Raw genomic sequence first — 20,797 nt, 5'->3', positions numbered from 1 at the left:
AGGTGCCAAGCCCTATAATAGCCTGGAGGTACAACAGTGAACAAGTCAGACAAGGTCCTTCCCATGACTGTTGACCTTGATTGATGATGTCTGTCAACCTCAGAGGGCTCTTTCAGTTCCCTTATCTCCTTATCTGAAGAAGGAGGCGCTGGATTAGCCCTCAGTGTTCTTCTAGCTCTAAAGATCTGGGCTTTTCTTGAGATGGGGGGAGGGGGATGAGGGGGACGTTGGGGGAGAGGAAGTTTCTTTTGGGAGAAGGGCTAATTATATGGAAATCTTTTTCTTTAGAAGTACCCAATGAATGAATGATGATGGTAGAGAAGCTCTTATGGTAGCTGTGGGATGGAGGTTTTCTTGGGTAAACTGATTTTTAAATTTGTGTTTTTTAGGTGCTAGTATGATACATTTGGGAGCATAGAAGTTAGGACTTGCATCCTCATTGGAGGCAAAAACTGGTTACTGGGGAGCACAAGCATCTTAGATATTAGGATGGTGTGTGGCCCTTTAAAACTCAATCAGCAAAAGCTTATTTCTTAATATTTGAATTTCTCTCATTGGGTTTTCTTGCGTATTACACTAGCAACATTGATAATGAGTTCAAGGAAGATGTACAGAATATATTCAAGGTCAATCCAACAAATTTATAATATAGAGGTGGCTGTGATTGGAGGACTTTCTCACTTGTCAGTTGCTTGATCTTGAAGTCATCTTGGTTGGTTACCTTCACATACTTATGGGCTACCTAATTGGGTGCCTTGTGACTTGCTTATATTTGGCCCTCAAATATAAGGATTTGAGAATTGAATGAAAATCATTTATGTTTTATTATTTAATTCAATTAAGGTTATTCAACTCACCAATAATGAATATCTAGCAGCTAATTAAGTTAAAAATTTTCTCATATGAGGCCTGGCGCAGTGGCTCATGCCTGTAATCCCAGCACTTTGGGAGGCCGAGGTAGGTGTGTCACCTGAGGTCAGGAGTTCAAGACCAGCCTGGCCAACATGGTGAAACCCCGTCTCTACTAAAAATAACAAAATATTAGCTGGATTTGGTGGCGGGCGCTTGTAATCTCAGCTACTTGGGAGGCTGAGGAAGGAGAATCGCTTGAACCCAAGAGGCAGAGGTTGCATGAGCCGAGATCACGCCATTGTACTACAGCCGGGGCAAGAAGAGTGAAACTCTGTCTCAGAAAAAAAAAAAAATTTTTTCTCATATGAAATAAAAGTTTACTAAAAATCACTTTTCAGCCCGTGTAACACCGTGAGACCCTGTCTCTACAAAAATAAAAATATGAATAGTTAGCTGGGCATGGTGGTGCCTGCCTGTAGTCCCAAGTTATTCTGGAGGCTGAGGTGGGAGGATCACTTGAGTCCAGGAGGTTGAGGCTTCAGTGAGCTCTGATCATGCCACTGCACTGCAGCCTGGGTGACAGACCCTGTTTCCAAAGAAAACAAGAAAAATCACTTTTCAGAAAATAATTTTTTCAGTAGTTTTACTTTTGCTGGAAAATAACAGTTTTGAATGTTTTTTGAAAAGTTGATTACATTGCTATTATGTAGTTATAGAAATTGGTAATTTGCATATATAATTTGATGCATTATATTTAACATTATATTAAAAGTCACTCAGTAAATACAGTTATAAGGTTAAATGTTCATAGCTTTCTTTTTTCTTTTTTTGAGACAGAGTCTTACTCTGTTGCCCAGGCTGGAGTGCAGTGGTGTGATCTCGGCTCACTGCAACCTCCACCTCCCAGGTTGAAGCAATTCTCCTGTCTCAGCCTCCCGAGTAGCTGGGATTACAGGCGCATGCCACCATGTCCAGCTAATTTTTGTATTTTTAGTAGAGATGGGGTTTCCCCATGTTGGCCAGGATGGTCTCGATCTCTTGACCTCGTGATCTGGCCGCCTTGGCCTCCCAAAGTGCTGGGATTACAGGCATGAGCCACTGCGCCCGGCCAAATGTTCATAGCTTTTTAAACTTTTTTTTTATGGTGGGGGATGGAGTTTTGCTCTTGTCATCTCGGCTCACTGCAGTCTCCGCCTCCTGGGTTCCAGCAATTCTCCTGCCTCTGCCTCCCGAGTAGCTGGGATTACAGGCATGTACCACCACACTTATCCAATTTTTTAAATTTTTAGTAGAGACGAGGTTTCTCCATGTTGGTCAGCCTGGTCTCAAACTCCTGACCTCAGGTGATCCCTCCTCCTGGGCCTTCCAAAGTACTGGGATTATACGCGTGCGCCACTGCTCCCAGCTGAGATTTCTTCTTTCTTTCCACCAATGTTCATTGAACCCCTGTCAGGTGCTAACAGTCTTTAAATGCTGGATATACACACTAAAACCAGACAGTTATTACCCTTGAGGAGCACAACGTCAAGCAAAACACTGAACACAAGTCACAGTACTATTTCTGTCTTTGGGTGAGGGTAGGTTTTAGGTCGGAAGGTCATATAATTTATCATTGAAAGCAGGGCACTCTGAGTAAATGTGTGCTTTCAGTAATTGCACTAAGACAACAGGTACAAACAGGGATGACTGGCTTCCCTTGTTTAGGGGCCAGCAAAGACTTGAAAGGAGAGATGGTATTTGAACTAGGTTTCAAAGGGCAAGCAGGATTGTGTTGGGCCCCCCAGTGGGAAGGCCTTGGGGGAAGATGGGCGGGAATAAGAGAACACTTGGTCCAGTGGGAAGGAGAGTGTCGAGGGCAGAAACCAAAAAGGCTAGGTTGGATCATGAGTCATTGTGTCCTGAGTGTCACGCTAAGGAGTTTGGGTTGTATCTCCTAAAAAATGGGAATGTGGAAGGTTTTTTAAAATTTTTTTAAATTTTTTTGAGACGGAGTTTTACTCTTTCGCCCAGGCTGGAGTGAAGTGAGATCTCGGCTCACTGCAACCTCTGTCCCCATGGCCCAGGTTCAACCGATTCTTCCACCTCAGCCTCCCGAGTAGCTGGGATTACAGGCACCCGCTACCACGCCCAGCTAATTTTTGTATTTTTAGTAGAGATGGGGTTTCGCCATGTTGGCCAGGCTGCTCTCAAACTCCTGACCTCAGTGTGATCCACTGCCTTGGCCTCCCAAAGTGCTGGGATTACAGGCGTGAGCCACTGCAACCGGCCACATGGAAGGTTTTTGACGAGGCAATTGTGGTAAGATTGCTGATTTTAGGAAGATAAATCTGGTGAAGTGGATGCAGCCAGGATGTGGAGGTAGCAGGAGGACAAAAGGCTGTTGCAACAGTGAGTGTGGAAGATGATGAGTAAGGAAGTAGAGTAGACGCTGTGGCACTGGACAGAAGAGGCCAGAGTTGAAGGATTTCTCAAAACATGAAAGAGGACTTGACTTGGTGGCCTGTCCCCCAGTTTGATGGTCAGTGGTGCAGTGAGGGAGGAGCCATTGAGTAATAATTCTGGGTTCCTTGTGTGGCTGGGTGGGGGTGCTGTCGCCTAAGGAGGAGGAGTAGAGTTCATTCCTATCTCCTTTCAGGTGGGTAGAAGATGGGGAAGGACAACAAGCAGATGAAGCTAATCCCTATGGCTCACTGAATTTTTCTGATTGCGGAACGTGGGCCATTTGTTAATGAGGGTAAGCATTTGGGCAGGGTTAAGAAAGAGTGTTTGTAAATTAGTAATGCTGGTTAGTGGAAGGAAGCAGCATCACTTTACCTTCAGTCCCAACTCCAGCTCAGGTTAACAGACATTTTCCTGAAATGTTTCCTGAAATGTTCAATCTTGAGTCTCTTTTGAAACGCTATCTGTTTTTTGACGGCTGTTTTTCTAGTGAAACTTTTCCTAATTTTCTCCTGTTCCCCCTCTTTACCTGGATACCCACTTCCTTCGCTTCAAGTCTGGGTAACATATATGCTTCTGCAGGCTAGTATCAGTTCTTCCTGTGCTAGCTGCTTGCCTTCTTATCTCAGTTCGCTGCCCATGGGTGCTGTTACTAATCATCCAGTGTGAATCTGATACTGTGAATTCAGTGAGGCTCAGAGTTTCCATCTAGCTATCTGTTGACAGCCCACCAATCTCCAGTCTTGGGTGCCCCAGTAGCATCTCAGGTAGAGTCTCCTGAAGTTACTTTGTATTCACTACCCAAAGATAAGTACCTGAGGACTCCTGTGGGTGCTTTTGAGGCTTCCTGAGGGGAGAGATTTTCCTTTTTCCAGCCTCCTGTTGGCCACCACCTTAGTCAGCACTCTCCTCTTCTCCCCCTGTACTTCGTGGATCTGTGCTCCCTCCTGATGCACCAAGTCCATTTATACCCAGAGCCACCATGGCCAGCTGCCATATTGGTAATGTCATCACACCTCTCTAAAGGGACTCTTGAAGTGGGGAGTGCCTGGCAGTTCCTAATCCCATCGTGCATCTTAAGCTCTTTATTTAAAGACTAGGTGTGTAGTAAAGCTTTTTGCTGTGATCTGTGGACATGTCCCCTTAGTATTGCTGATATTATGCTGTCATATTCATAGGGTCTACATATTTTAAAATATTTTGGTGAAATGATACACTGTATGTTTGTTGGATCTGAAGGTAACTAGTGAGTGACAGTTTTTCAGTCTGACTTAATGTGTTGAGTATTGTGTTAGGTGCTGGAGAAGCAAATGCAGCTCCTGCCTCAGGTTATGGTCTAGTGGAGAGTGGGGCATGTGTGTGCTGAGTACCACCTGGTGGAGGAGGGATGCCAGGGTACTTTGGGAGCACAGGGGAGGGCACCTCACCTGGGACAGAGGGTAGTCAGGAATGGTTTCCTGGAGGAGGAAACCTCTTTTGAATGTCATTTCTTAGATATTCTGAGTCATGAAGAATGTGTAGGGGTTAGCCATGGAGAAGTGATGTGAGGAAAGGGAGCTCTTGAAGTGTCTTCCAGGAGAGGGAATAGTGGGATAAGTTGCAGAGGTGAGGAAGAGCCTGTGGTGCTCTGGACAGGTGGAGTGTCAGGAAACAAGGCTGCAGGGGTACTTTGTTAAAGTTCTCCAGAGAAATGGAGATAAATTACCCAGTCTTGGGTATTTCTTCATAGCAGTATGAAAATGGACTTATAAAATTATGGAGCCTGAGAAGCCCTGCCATATGCTGTCTGCAAGCTGGAGAGCTGCAGAGGCTGGTAGTGTGGCTCAGTCCAAGCCCAGAGGCCTCAAAACCATGGAAGCTGATGGTATAACTCAGTCTGAGGATGAAGGCTTGAGAACCTGGGGGACTGCAGGTGCAAGTTTTGGAGACCGAATGCTGGAGAACCTTGAATTCTAATGTCCAAGAGAAGGAGAAAAAGTACTTCCCAGCTCCAGAAGAGGGAACAAGCAAATTTGACTTTCCTTTGTTTTCTTGTTCTGTCTGGGTCCTCAGCTGAGTGGATGGTGCCCAATACTTTGGGTAAGGGTAGGTCTTGCTTACTCTGTTCATGGATTCAAATGCCAGTCTCTTTTGGAAACACTCTCCCAGACATACCCAGAAATAAAAACTTTACCTGTTCTCTCTATCTGTTTATCCCTTAATCCAGTCAACTTGACACCTAAAATTAACTATCACAGGTAAGAAGGGCCGTTCAGAGACTTTCGTGTCAGATTGTGGAGATCATGGTGTGTGTCTGTGGGTTTCAGTGAGGAGTGGTGGGGAGTGAGCAGTACTTTAGGTGGCTCCCTGGCAAGGCGTGGAGGCTTATTGGAGGTAGACAAGCCCAGAGTGGTGGAGGCTGGTGTTTTGTCTGTTGAATGACTATTGGGACTCACTGAAGGCCCAAAGGTACCTAAGTATTAAGGTAACATGATGGGTAAGATATGGTTTGGACCTCTCTGAAAAAGACAATCAGAAATGTGGACACAGACAGCTGTAACCTGGAGTGCAGGGCAGAGTCTAGAGAGGGTTCAAGTGGCCTGTGCTCCAAGGAGAAGAGGAGAAGAGGGCTCTCACAGGGCGGTCAACCTGGACATTCTCCTGCCTGCTGCCCACCCCACCTGCTGACTTCTTTCCAGATCAAGTGTTTACTGACTAGCTGTGTGACTTAGAGCAAGTCCCTTAACGTTCTTGAGCCTTGTTTTCCTCATAGGCAACACGAAGGAGTTGAAACTGATGATCTGTCTGTAAAAGTTCCTTTGAGTTTTTGACATGTGTCTTATACAAGGTGACATTCGACCTGGGCTTCATGAGGTGGAATTTCAGCAGGCAGCAAGGGAGCAGATCACCCCTCATTCCTTCAGGCAGAGGGAACAGCAGGGGACCTGCGCTCCTCAGGCGTGGTGAAGTAGGATGGAGGCCATGTGGTTGGAGCACAGTTTATGCCCACTTTAAGTGATTAAGGCGGGAGAGCTGCTGTGAGTGTGTTCCAGCCAGATTGATCAGAATCTGGCCTTGAATGCTTAGCTACGGAGTTTGGCTTTTCTTTTTTCTTTTTTTTTTTCCTTAAAGAGACAGAGTCTCTCTCTGTCACGCAGGCTAGATTAGAGTGGTGTGATCATGGCTTACTGCAGACTTGACGCCCTGGGCTCAAGGGATCTCTTGCCTTAATGCCCTGCCCTCCTCACCTACTCCCTCCTCCCCCAGGAGCTGGGACTACAGCACATAACACCATACCCAACCAGTGTTTTTCCATAGAGATGGGATCTCGCTGTGTTCCCCAAGCTGATCTAAATCCCGTGGGCTCACGTGATCCCCCAGCCTTGGCCTCCCAAAGTGCTGAGACTACAGGTATGAACTACCATGCCTGGCCCTGCCTTTTAAAAAAATTAGCTTTTGGCCAGGCGCAGTGGCTCATGCCTGCAATCCCAGCACTTTGGGAGGCCGAGGCGGGGGGGTATCACCTGAGATCAGAAGTTTGAGACCAGCCTGGCCAACATGGTGAAACCTAGTCTCTACTAAAAATACAAAAATGTGCTGGGCATGGTGGCACATGCCTGTAATCCCAGCTACTCAGGAGGCTGAGGTAGGAGAATTGCTTGAACCTGGGAGGCAGAGATTGCAGTGAGTCGAGGTTGAGCCATTGCACTCCAGCCTAGGCAAAAAGAGTGAAATTCCTTCTCAAAAAAAAAAAAAAAAAAAAAATTGCTTTTGACAGTGGAGACACACATGCACCCTTCTGTATTTGGGGAATATTTTTGCTTTTCTTCTTTTTTTGGGGTAAAGGAAGCAACAATAATGATTTCCATTTGTTTGGTTTCACTTTCCCTTTCCCCACCCCATTTCTAAGGTACAGTTTTAAACGGATGCCTATAAACTGAATTGCAGTGGGTGGTTAAGGAGACAGACAAGGTCAGAGGCACTTGGGCAATTTCACAGGTTTATGTTTCATCACATAGACTTTTACCTTAGGACTAAGTTCTGAAATACGAAACCAACTTGACCCACGGTGCTGGTGTGGGCAGCAGGACCAGTCACAGCTTCTTTGAGGAAGTGCTTGGTCCTCCTTTTCTCCCTCCCTGCTTTCTCAGACCACTTTGACCTGGCATTCTGGACAACCATGAGTCACAGTCCTTCCACTCAGAACCAAAGGAAACAAACCTCAGATTCTCACATTGTTTTTCAGACCAAATGGAGTATGATCTTTTTGAGAGGAGGTAGACAAGACAAATGAGGACAGAGAGGAAGAGTCCTCCAGAGGGGGAAGTGAGGCCTGACTCCAAAATCCTCCCCCTGTTTGCAGAATCATCAGTTGAGGACTCATTGACCCAGACCAGGTCCTCGATGTGCAGAGCAGCACTGAGCTTCTGAGGGAGTGTCCAGCTGGGCTTAGATTCTGGCTTCCCATTTGCTCTCTGACTTTGAACATGTGATTTCACTTCTGACATTCTTCATTTATGAAGGATGAAGTCAGATTGTATTTTATAAATCACCTGACACATAGAAGGTACTACTAAAATGCAAATTTACTTTCTGTTTATGCTTTTAAAGTATTGCTGCCACTGGTTCATTATCTATGGATTTAATGTAGAATCTGCAGCTAACATTTTGGTGTGTTAAAATATATTTTAACCTTACTTTTGCAGTCAGTTGAAAAGAGAATTCTACAGAAGAAACAGAAGGGAAGTGATTGGCCCAAAGTCACTCAGCTGGCTTAGGCAAGAATCAGGGTTAGAAACTAGGTTCCCTAACTCTAAACTCATTGCCCTTTCCACTAGGTCAGGTGGCCCCAAACATCTACAGTGGTACAGATGTGTGGCTTACACAGCCTAAATATTTATATGCCTTTTATGGAGGAAGTTTGCTGCGGACTCCTGTACTAGGTGGTCAGCAAACTTCTGACCTTCTAGGGGTGTTGTAAGTTTGTTTGTAATGTGTTGTAAGCCTTATGAATTAAATGTGCTTATTTCCTTCAGGTGCATGAAAGCGTCAAAAAATAGGAAAAATAGAAATTTACTTGACACATCCCATTAATTGGTTTGGTTGTAAGTTCTGGAGTCAGTTGGATGTGGGTTTGAATCCCTGCTCCTCCATGTATAACCTGGGATAAGTTACTCAATCTGTCTATTCCATATTCACCAGAGAAATGGCAATAATATAACCTGTTGTGAGGGTTAAAGGAGGCCTATGCAGCACTTAGCATGGTGGACCCAAAAGTTGGCTTGTGGCATTGTCAAGGCTGCACTCTGTGGCTGCTCACAGGCATTGTGTAAATAAGGATTGGCCCAGCCAGGTTCTTGCAGAAAAACCTTCCTCTGTGATGGAGTCCTGTAGGATAAATAAGTCACCTTTCAGGCTAATACCCAGGACTCCAGCTGGGTAAATTCTTCGAGTTTACATCCTCCCACCTTTCCTTTCCTGAGTGGGAGGGGAAATCACTTCACACAAAAGAGAGTAGTAAACAGGGGCTCAAAGGGCCATCTGTTCCAGCTCTATCTAAAACTGAAAAGTGTTAATATTTGTCAGCAAGGGAGGTGATAGTGCCAGTAATATTTTGGAAACAGCATTTGGTCGCTGACACATAAATGGTGTTGTAACCTTTGTTTTTTCCAAGCATTTTGGTGAATGTCATAAAGTTCTTACAGGTTTTTCATGTAGTACTCAGATGTTGGTAGGAGACTATGGCCTGTAAAAAGTATGTTTGTGTTCAGTTGCTGAATATAAGAGGCTAAAAGGTAAAGGAAGTAAGAGTGTGCAAGCATTCCTGAGTCCTGAAGGGGCTCTAGGGTTCTTGCTGTGCCCTAAAGCCGTGTACTGTGCTAGACTGCTTTTTTTTTCCAGCTGCTAGCAGCTGACAATAGACTGCTCTTTCTAAAATGCAAGTCGATTTTCACCTTGCCTCTTAAAATCTGTCCACAGCTTCTCATTGCCTTTAAAGTAACATGCAAACACCTTAGCATGACATATGATAAAAAAAAAAACTTCAGCAGAATTAAATTTAAAGGAGTTTAACTGAGCAATGAAAAGATTCGTGAATCAGTCAGTCTCTGGAGCCAGAGTAGGCTTGGAGACTGCAGTACAGCCATGTGGTGGAAGAAGATTTATGGACAGAGAAAGGAAAGTGACGTGCAGAAAACGGAAGTGAGGTGCAGAATACAGCTGGATTGGTTACAGCCCAGAGTTCGCTTTATTTGAACACGGTTCCAACCGTTATCTACATTTGATGGGCCAAAACTCGGTGATTGGCACAAGGGTAGGTAAGGTCTGTTTACACCTCCATTTGTAGCTCACGAAGTACCGAGAAACTTTTAGGCCAAACTTAAAATATGTAAGGAGGCAGCTTTAGGCTAAACATGATGTAACACATGTAAGGCCTTTCTTACTATCTTGGTAAGTGGTTCTCATATTTTAGTGTGTGTAGGAATCACCTGGCTGGGGTACAGGCGGCCTGTTACAATGCATATCCCTGTGTCTCACTGCCAGTGATTCTTGCTCAGTAGGTCTGGGGTGGGTCCTAGGATCTCGCATTCCTAACCTGGATTTTAACATCGGCCATTCTGATGTGCTTGTGTTTTCTTTTCTCATGCCCAGCTTCCCAAAAGGTGGTCATTTCTTCCCAACTTTTCCATACAGTGTTCCCTCACCTGGACAATTCTTTTTAATCATTCAGTCCTCCTCAGGTACCACTCCATCTCCAGGTGCTCAGTAACTAGTTATGCGTCATTACATGAGGATGTGCTGTCTGAGAAATGTGTTGTGAGGCAATGTCGTCATTGTGCCAGCATCATAGTGTATTTACACAATCCTAGATGATGCAGCCTACTACACACCTAGGCTCTCAGGCATAGCCTATTGCTCCCAGGTTACAAGCCTGTACAATATGTTACTGTACTGAATACTGTAGGCCAGTATAACACAATGATATTTGTGTATCTAAACATAGAAAAAGTACAATAAAATGTGGTATACAATATAAAAAACAGTACACCTGCATAGGGCACTTACCATGAATGGAGCTTGCAGGACTGGAAGTTGCTCTGGGTGAGTCAGTGAGTGAGTGGTGAGTGAATGTGAAGTCCTAGGACATTATTACACACTAGATTTATGAACACTGTACACTTAGGCTGCAGCACATTTATATTTTTTAATAATAAGCCTTTGATTAATGGAACTTTTTTGCTTTATAAACTTTAAAAATTTTTAAAACTTTTTGGCACTTTCACAATAACACATCTTAAAACACACACTGTACAGCTATACAAAATATTTTCTTTATATCCTTATTTAAACTTTTTTCTATTTTAAAAGTTTTTTACTTTTACTTTGTAAAAATTTTTTAAGAACTAAAATATAAACACACACATTAGCCCCTGCCTACACAGGGTAAGGATCACCAATGTCACTGCCTTCAGGGGCAGTAACATGCCTGGAGTTGTCATCTCCTATGACAACAATGCTTTCTTCTGAAATACCTCCTGAAGGACCTGCCTGAGGCTGTTTTAGAGTTAACTCTTCTTTTTTTAATAGCTAGAAGGAGAACTGTACACTCTAAAATCATGATTAAAAATACAATATAATACATAAACAAGTAAGAGTTGTTTTTATTATTCTGTACTATACATAATTGTATGTGCTATACTTTTATATAACCGGCAGTGCAGTGGGTTTGTTTATACCAGCATCACCACAAACATGTAGGTAACTCATTGCACTATGTGTTATAATGGCTATGACTAGGCGATAGGAACTTTTCAGCTCCACTCCAATCTTATGGGACCACCGTGGTGCATGTGGTCCATCACTGACCATGTTGCAGTTGCACAGCTTTTGTCTGTATTTAGCATTCCTGGCTGCCTTGAGAAGAACTTTTCCTTCTTTGGCATACATCCTGTGGCATCCAACAGGAATGGGATGTGGGCATTAACTATGATTCTTTCCTGCTCTGTAAAATTCTAGCCTTATGAATGTACTTACAAAAAGTAAACTTTATACATAATTGCTAATTAAGTTAATAGCTACAAATAAGGATTTAAAGTGTGCTAGGCACTGAGGCACCAGGCTGCACTCAGCAACTGTGAAGCAGGCATTAGAATCCCAATTTGATTGATTAGGAGACTGAAGCTCACAGAGAGGTTAAGTTACTTGATGAAAGGCACATTGCCAGCAAGTGGAAGAACTCCACCGTGTCTGCTGCCTTGCAAGCTTGCCCATGTTCTTTTCTCTTTCCCGCATGCCTTGCTAGGAACAGATACCACAAATCTGAAATTCAGGTGTGTCAGGAAAGAGGCTGATTTTTTTTTTTTTTTTAATTCTTTGTCCTACTTGAGACTTTGGATCCAGTGACAATCCCTTTTGTTCAGTTGGTAATGACTTAAAAGTGCAACCGTTTGTGCATCCTTCTAGCAGGAACCTAAACATGTTGGATAAATAGCAACTGTCTTAAGGAATGAATAGAAAATCAGGAAAAGTCATCATCCGTATGAACCCTACATATCGTCTGCTTTCTTGCAAATTGTACTAATCCATTCTCATGCTGCTGATAAAGACATACCTGAGACTTGGCAATTTACAAAAGAAAGAGGTTTAATGGACTTACAGTTGCCCATGGCTGGGGAGGCCTCACAATCAGGGCAGAAGGCAAGGAGGAGCAAGTCACATCTTACGTGTATGGCAGCAGGCAAAGAGAGAGGTTGTGCAGGGAAACTCCCATTTTTAAAACCATCAGATCTCATGAGACTTATCCACCATCATGAGAATGCACAGGAAAGACTTTCCCCAGTGATTCGATTACCTCCCACTGGGTCCCTCCCACAACGCATGGGAATTGTGGGAGATACAATTCAAGATGAGATTTGGGGGGGGACAGAGCCAAACCATGTCACAAATGGAACAAATTATTCATGTGGGCAATGTGTTTCCACAAGAGATGGTGGCCCTTCTTCACCATAGAAAGCAGCAAAGGAGTTCCTTTAATGCTGTCTAACAATGTGAGAGTTTTATCCTCTCATTCAGGAGGGAGACTTTACCTCCGTAATCCATTAGCATTATCTCAGTACACTTAAACACTCCCAGCTTTATTGAGGTGTGCTTTGCATTACTCCTTTTAAGTATAACCCAAAAAATGTCCAAGACAGATCTCAATTTAGCGGTTTATTTTGCCAAGGTTGAGGATGTGCCTGGGAAGGAGACACAGTTACAGTAGGATCTGTGCCCTGTGCATTTTCCAAAGACGATTTTGAGGAGTTTAACATTTAAAGGGGAGAGTGGCAGAAGGGGAAAGGAGGAAGGAAAAAAAAAAGAGGTAAATAGGTAGTGAGGTAAGGGGTCACATTCTTGTGAGGCTTTGATTAGCGTTCACTGAATCCACATGTTACATGCTAAAGGAAGGAGTAGAGGAACAGTCAGTTATGCATTCTGCATTTTAAATCTGCATTTTATGTAAGACAAAGTAAACATATGCATTTGTCTCTGGATGGGTGGTAGGACGATTTCTAGTCTTGTCTTTGTCCCATGCCTGTGAAGATAAGCTGTTAAGTTATATTTTCAGGGTGAGATTCAACAGAATTCTGTTTTATGGTAAAGGTTCTGGGGCCCACAAGGCATTTTCTGGTGAGCAATTTGCGAAGGATCCCACCTGGGGAGACAGGTGGCCTTCTATCATTGCAGCTATCTGTTTAGGAAAAGAAAGGAGGCAGTTTTTGCGTGACTCAGTTGCCAAGCTTAAATTTTCCCTTTGGCATGATTAGTTTAGGTCCCGAGATTTTATTTTCCTTTAACGTAAGTGTTTAAGTCAGTCAGTGAATTTTTAGTAAATTTTCAGAGTTGCATAGCCGTCACCACAATCCAATTTAAGAACGTTTCTATCACCCTGTAAGGATTTCTGTAACCATTTTTTTCTCACTTTAGTACACTTGTAATTCTTAAAATAATTAAAAAATTAAAAATCACCAAGAGAAAGTAAAATTTCCCAGACAGAAATAAAAATGAGCAGTCATTATATATGATGAGGATAAAGCACAAGTGTTAGGCGTCACAAATCAAGACTGGGAGAGCATGGGTGCTTTTGGGTCAGTGTTTGGCTTTGACTGTCACACTGGACATCATCGGAGGGGTCAAGGGCTGTGTGAGTTACTCCTGCCCACATGAATAATTTGTTCCATTTGCAAGAAAGCAGATGATGTGTAGTTCATAGGGATGATGACTTTTCCTGGTTTTCTATTCGTTCCTTAAGGCAGCTGCTGTTTATCCAACATGTTTAGGTTCCTGCTGGAAGGATGCACAAACAGTTGCATTTCTAAGCCATTACCAGTTGAACAAAAGGGAATATCACTGGATCCAAAGTCTCAAGTAGGACAAAGAATAAAAAAAAAATCAGCCTCTTTCCTGACACACCTGAATTTCAGATTTGTGGTATCTGTTCCTAGCAAGACATGGGAGAAAGGGAAGAATATAGGTAGGCTTGCAAGGTAGCAGAAATGTGGAGTTCTGCCACTTGCTGGCATTGTGCCTTTGAGCAAGTAACTTAACCTCTCTGTGAGCTTCAGTCTCCTGATCAATCAAATGGGGATTCTAATGTCTGCCTCACATAGTGGTTGTGTGCAGCTCTTTTACTTCAGTGTCTGGCACACTTTAAATACTTATTTGCATCCATTAATTTAATTGGCATTTGTGTATAAAGTTTACTTTTTGTAAGTGCATTCATATGACTAGAGTTTTAGAGAGCAGGAAAGAACCATAATAAGATTATTTAAAATACTGCAACTAGCCATAATGAACATTTTGGTATTAAATATTCATTTACCTTTACTGATAGTAATTTTATTTTTGTGAGGAAAGGTTTTGTTTTTATTTAAAAATACCAACACTGGTAAATGTCGTTTTGGAGGACTGGCTCAAGCCAGGTAACCAAGGGCAAGACACTTCAAGCCACAGTTTCCTCACTTATACAGTGGGGCTAAATGATATAATGTATGCAACTTGCTACCTGGGGTAGGTAAGGAACATTCACAAAAATAAGGATAATTATAGTTTAAAAGCATGTAATTAAGTGCTCCTAGAGGTCTGGGGTGTTCACATTTCTAACAACTTGCTTATTTAGTAATAATAGCCTATAAGAGTTCCCTGACTCCCCTCACAGGATGTGTGATTGGGTGTGGCTTGTATTTATGGGAGGGGGAGTACACAGACTGGCAGGTGCAAATGCTGGGGTAAGCGCCCCTGGGCTCCAGCCCCATGGCGGCGTCCAGGGGTGGGTGTCTGTGACTCCCAAAGGCCAAGTAGCAGGAGTTACAGTGCGCTTTTTTAACCTTGCTGTCCATGGATGGCTTAAGTGTTAACCAGCTCAGTGTCCTCTCCAGCATCCAGGAGGAATCAGGTCACACATGGACTTGAAGGATGAATGCGGGGGCTTTATTGTGTGGCGGAGGTGGCTCTCAGTGGGATGAATGGGGAGGTGGAAGGGGGATGGAGTGGGAAGATGATCTTCCCCTGGAGTTTGGTTGTCTAGCAGCCGATCTCCTCTCTGACCATCCCCAACTGAACTCCTCTGGACGTTCAGACACTCCTCCTCTTCTCTTTGCCATGCCGTTCTGCCATTCTTCTGCTCTTCTGTTCATTTCCTTGTGGAGTTGGGGTTTTGGTGTTTATATGGGTACAGGATAGGGGATGTGGTGGGCAAAAAGGCAAATTTTGGGTGCAAAAACAGGAATGCCTATTCTCGTTTAGGGCCGCGGGTTTCCAGGCCTGAGAATGGGGCCTTTGCCAGGGAACCACTCTCTTCTATCCAGTATTTCCCTGTCTCCTGTCCATATGATATGGATATATTGGTATTTCTCACAGCTTTGATAGAAAACATTGAGATTCTTGGTATCCTTTTTCATCTGGCAATCTATCAAAATGTAGTTTGATTTCACAAATGGTAGAAATGACTTTATTAAGGTATGGGGTTTCACAAGCTTAATCGTATGGCTAATTATATTTGAAATTTAAAAAGTAAAGCTACTAGCTTAGAATCTTTTTTTATGTTTTTATTATTATTATTATTTTTTGAGATGGAGTCTCTCTGTCTCCCAGGCTGGAGTGCAGTGGCGCCATCTCAGGTCACGGCAAGCTCCGCCTCCGGGGTTCACACCATTCTCCTGCCTCAGCCTACCGAGTAGCTGGGAGTACAGGCGCCCGCTACCACGCCCGGCTAATGTTTTGTATTTTTTAGTAGAGACGGGGTTTCACCGTGTTAGTCAGGATGATCTCAAGCTCCTGATCTCGTGATCCACCCGCCTTGGCCTCCCAAAGTGCTGGGTTTATAGGCATGAGCCACTGCACCCGGCCAGAAAGAATCATTTTGTTTTCCTAAAGGTTTTCTTGTCTTTACCTCCCTTTACAGTTTATGGCAGAGGAGCTTACATTTTAACTTAAAGTAAGGTGCCTCTGTCTGATATATGCAAACCCAGTCCAAGAGGGTACTTCAGGTCTGTAAGCTTCAGGAAGCGGGTACCACATGGCAATAGATTAGGCTCTGACATTTTAAGACAGAAGGACTTGTGACATGCCTAATGAACTCTTGTCTCTTTGTTAAAGACCACAAAGCTTTCCATTTCAACTGTGGCAATTGGGGACAATCACCTCTTCCGTATTATTACGATTGACCTGTTCTGTTTTCTCTAGCCATTTCTCAGCTTTCTTAATTTTGGCAGTTCTTTATTTTCAGATTGACCATGCAGCTTTGTCAGATGTCACTGTAGATTTCTCTCCCTCTCCCTTAATGAGAAATGATCTTAAGAGATTGTGTTTTAGCCATCTACACTATTATTCTCATACAAATGCTGATGGCCCTTCGGGCTCCCCTCCAAGCATTTAGAGCAAAAAGTAAACAGATCAGTTAAGATTTAGTAATGAAACTCAGCTTCAGACAATGGCAAATCAAGCAGACCCCAATATCCTCATTTTAATAAAGTCCGTTTTGGAATAAACAAGAATTAGAAAAACAATTTAGTCTTTTTGTTTTTGTTTTTTTTCTTTTTTGAGACGGAGTCTCGCTCTGTCACCCAGGCTGGAGTGCAGTGGCCGGATCTCAGCTCACTGCAAGCTCCGCCTCCTGGGTTTACGCCATTCTCCTGCCTCAGCCTCCCGAGCAGCTGGGACTACAGGCACCAGCCACCTCGCCCGGCTAGCTTTTTGTATTTTTTAGTAGAGACGGGGTTTCACCGTGTTAGCCAGGATGGTCTCGAACTCCTGACCTCGTGACCCGCCCGTCTCGGCCTCCCAAAGTGCTGGGATTACAGGCTTGAGCCACCACGCCCGGCCAACAATTTAGTCTTATTGCTGAAGTTTAGCTATGCCTTAGCCTTGTAAGATTCCTTGACAAAACAATTCTCATAATAAGCTAGTTCTAGGTATTAGGGTTTTCTGAGAGGGGATAAATTGTGAGAAATTTAAAGTTCCCCAGGCCAAATTTGGGACAATTTGCACAACAAAATAATTAAGAACAGTAGAGTATTATGGGCCATAGAAAGTAATAGGAATTTTTTTTTTTTTTTTCCTTGAGACAAAGTCTCGCTTTGTCACCCAGGCTTGAATGCAGTGGCACAATCTTGGGTCACTGCAACCTCTGCCTCCCGGGTTCACACGATTCTCCTGCCTGAGCCTCCTGAGTAGCTGGGATTGCAGGCACCCGCCACCACGCCCGACTAATTTTTTGTATTTTTAGTAGAGACAGGGTTTCACCATGTTGGCCAGGATGGTCTTGATCTCCTGACCTTGTGATCCGTCTGCCTCGGCCTCCCAAATTGCTGGGATTATAGGCATGAGCCACCACACCCGGCCAAAAGTAATAGGAATTCTTGAGTGCATACGGATGATAAAGAAGTAACTAGATAGCTAAATGAGGGAGATGGAAGACTCTTGCTTTGGTAGAATGCCAGAGACAGATTGGCAGAAATGGAAGGAGTGCTGACATTGGAAGCTCAGTTTCGGTGGCGTTGTAAAGATTGAGTTAGGCAGCATCACCCTAGGTGCTAAATTTAGGGGTACTTTGGGTGAGGAGCATGATGTTTACCTGATCTTGCGCCATCTCACTGGAGACTCTTATTAATTTCAAGACAAGTATAGTAACTATGCAATGGAGAAATAGGACAACACCTTGACCAGGTGACCAAAATTAACATCACAGGTGGAAGCAGATGAACATCTGTGCCTCTGGATATAAATGCCCTTAGGAGGAAACTGTGTATTCCGTAGTAGTCGTCATCTAACTTGACTCTAATCACAAGGAAACAACAGAGAAACTTTAAATGAGGAACAGGAAGATACTACTTTTAAAAAGAGGAGGGCTGTAGTCTCCAAGACTGTTGATATCATACAACATAAGGGCTGTGAAAACGTTTCAGATTAAAGGAGGCTAAAGAGTTGTGACCGCCAGATGCAAAAGCTGAGCCGAGACTGATTCCTGTTCTGTAGGGGAGAAAATACTGTGAAGGACATTGCTGGGTCAGTTGACAAAATTGGACTGTGGGCAATAGTGTGAAGTAGTTTAATTTATGGAAGTAGAGAACTCCATTGTGACGATGTAAGAGGATATCCTTATTTTTAGGAAACATGCACTAAAGTATTTAGAGGTAGAGGGTCACAGAGTTTACAATTCACTCTCAAATGGTTCAGGGAAAAAAAATACTATTTGGTTAGATTTGTTTTGTTTTTTTTTTTAGATGGAGTTTCGCTCTTGTTGCCCAGGCTGGAGTGCAATGGCACGATCTTGGCTCACTGCAACCTCCACCTCCTGGGTTCAAGCGATTCTTCTGCCTCAGCTTCTCAAGTAGCTGGGACTACAGGCGTGTGCCGCCATGCCTGGCTAATTTTTGTATTTTTAGTAGTGTTTCACCATGTTGGCCAGGCTGGTCTCGAACTCCTGACCTCATGATCTGCCCGCCTCGGCCTCCCAAAGTGCTGGGATTACAGGCGTGAGCCACCGTGCCCAGCCCTGTTTGACTAGATTGATTGATTGATAGGAAGGAAAAGGTAGGTGGAGAGGGTGATAGCAGATTATAAGCAGATGGGGCAAGATGTTCACAATAGATGAATTTGGTAAATGGCACACAGGTGTCCTTTGTATAGTCTTTTAAAAATTAAAACATTTCTTAATTATGGGTACATAATAGGCGTATACATTTATACGGAACATGTGATATTTTGCTGCAGGCATACAATGTGTAGTAATCATATCAGGGTAATTGGGGTGTCTATTCAAGCATTTATCATTTTGTGTGTATATTCTTATTCTGGCAACTTTTCGGTAAGTTTGAACTGACTTCTAAATAAAAAGTTTTTAAAAAGTTGTCTAGAGACGGAAAGTAAATAAATCCACCGGGCATGAAAGGAGTTGTTTTTTTTTTTTTTTTTTGAGACAGAGTCTTGCTCCGTCGTCCAGGCTAGAGTGCAGTGGTCCAATCTCGGCTCACTGCAAGCTCTGCCTCCCGGGTTCACACCATTTTCCTGCCTCACCTCCCGAGTAGCTGGGACTACAGGTGCCCGCCACCACCCCCTGCTAATTTTGTTTTTGTATTTTTAGTGGAGACGGGGTTTCACCGTGTTAGCCAGGGTAGTCTCCATCTCCTGACCTCGTGATCCGCCTGCCTCCACCTCCCAAAGTGCTGGGATTACAGACGCAAGCCAGCACGCCCCACCGAAAGGATCTTAGTTATAAAACAAATTTAGCTGAAATGTTGTTTTACCTTAATGGGCTTGAACTTTTCTCTAGGTATGTTCGATTAGCTTGTCTCGAAGTAATACTTTAACCTTTTTAATATTATTTAAATTGTTCATTTTTTTACATATATAGTAATACATAAAATTATTCTCACTGTAAAATATTGAAATCCTTCAGAAGCCAAACATGATTTTTCCCTTTACTATATTCTCTCCCTCCCTCTCGTCTGAAGAAACTAGCATTAAGTAAGAATTTGGTTGTGACTTTCTAGTCATAGAAATCTGCAAATCTGGCTTTTATTAAATAAATGCAAATCCGACTTTTATTAACATAAATGGGATTTTGTACCATACACCTTTACCAGGATTACGTTTTTCACTTAATGTATCTTAGAGATATATTTTCACTGTTTATTCTTTATATAATATCTGAACAGAGTTGGATAATTGTACCATAATTTATTTAATTACTTGTCTTTTGAAGATCATTTGGGTCTAATTCTAATTTCTTTCACAACAGAGTGTGTATCATAATCTTGGTACATGAAACCGTGGTATATGAAAATTTTACTAATGCATCCTGGAAGTAGTATTGCTGTGTCAATGTCTGTGTGTTTAAATTTTTTAATAGGCCCTGCAAAACTGACTTCTACACAGACTGTAACAATAGTATATGCTCATTTTCCAGCATCTCTGCCAACTGTGGATATTATCAACCTTGTAAATTTTTGCCAATCACAGGGACAAAAATAATATGACTTTTTAAGTGCACATTTCCCCATTTATTGGCTAGTGTATTTCTTCCTCAGTGCACTGTGAAGAGTGCATGTCACACCCTTTATCTGTTGTCCTTTTTGGTTGTCTATTTCTTATGACCTGTAGGAGTGTTCTTTATTTATTCTAAATAGTAAGTTTTTGCCTGTTAAAGTGCCTTAATTATTTTATCCTAGCCAGTTGCTTGTCTTAGAAGTTTTAAATTTTTATGTAGCCAAATCTTTTACTCTTTTCTTTAAGGCTTCTGGTCTTTGTGTTTTGCTTAGAGAGACTGTCCCTGTTTTAAGATTATTTAAAAAAATACCCATATATTCTATATATTTTTTATTTTTATATTTATCTCTTTATATGGAAACTTGTATATGGGTTTATTTATTTTTATTTTTTTTTTGAGGCAGAGTCTCGCTCTGTCGACCAGGCTGGAGTGTAGTGGCTGGATCTCAGCTCACTGCAAGCTCTGCCTCCCGGGTTTACGCCATTCTCCTGCCTCAGCCTCCCAAGTAGCTGGGACTACAGGCACCTGCCACCTCGCCCGGCTAGTTTTTTGTATTTTTAGTAGAGACGGGGTTTCACCGTGTTAGCCAGGATGGTCTCGATCTCCTGACCTCGTGATCCACCCGTCTCGGCCGCCCAAAGTGCTGGGATTACAGGCTTGAGCCACCGCGCCCGGCCGTATATGGGTTTAATTTCATTTTTGTCTTAGTAGATAACCAATATCCTTCGCATCAATTATTAAATATTTTCTCTCTAATATAAAATCTTAACCGAATAACAAAATTCTGATATGCACAGGAATCCCTGTCTGTATTCTTTGTTATGTTCTATTGATCTCTATATATGTTCCTGTGCCGATTCCATAGTTTCAATTTGTCAGGGCAAATCCCACAAATTTTTTTCCTTCTTGATAACTAGAACTACTTGTCAGGTTCTACTGAGAGTTCTGCTGTGAATCTTATTGACTGAGTTCCCTGTGTGTAAAAAGTTCTCCTGGCAT

The 20,797-nt window shown here is 42.9% G+C and overlaps 1 protein-coding gene across 3 annotated transcripts in view; it reads left to right on the top strand.

The window, feature by feature from the left end:
• TTC39B (tetratricopeptide repeat domain 39B) overlaps window positions 1–20,797 on the top strand; it is a 273,344-nt gene that overhangs the window by 124,214 nt on the left and 128,333 nt on the right. The window lies entirely within an intron of this gene.

This window comes from Rhinopithecus roxellana, chromosome 16, assembly GCF_007565055.1.
Source record: "Rhinopithecus roxellana isolate Shanxi Qingling chromosome 16, ASM756505v1, whole genome shotgun sequence".
Taxonomy (NCBI): Eukaryota; Metazoa; Chordata; class Mammalia; order Primates; family Cercopithecidae; genus Rhinopithecus; species Rhinopithecus roxellana.
Note: the sequence above shows the minus strand (reverse complement) of the source record. Positions and strands in the feature narration are given on the sequence as shown.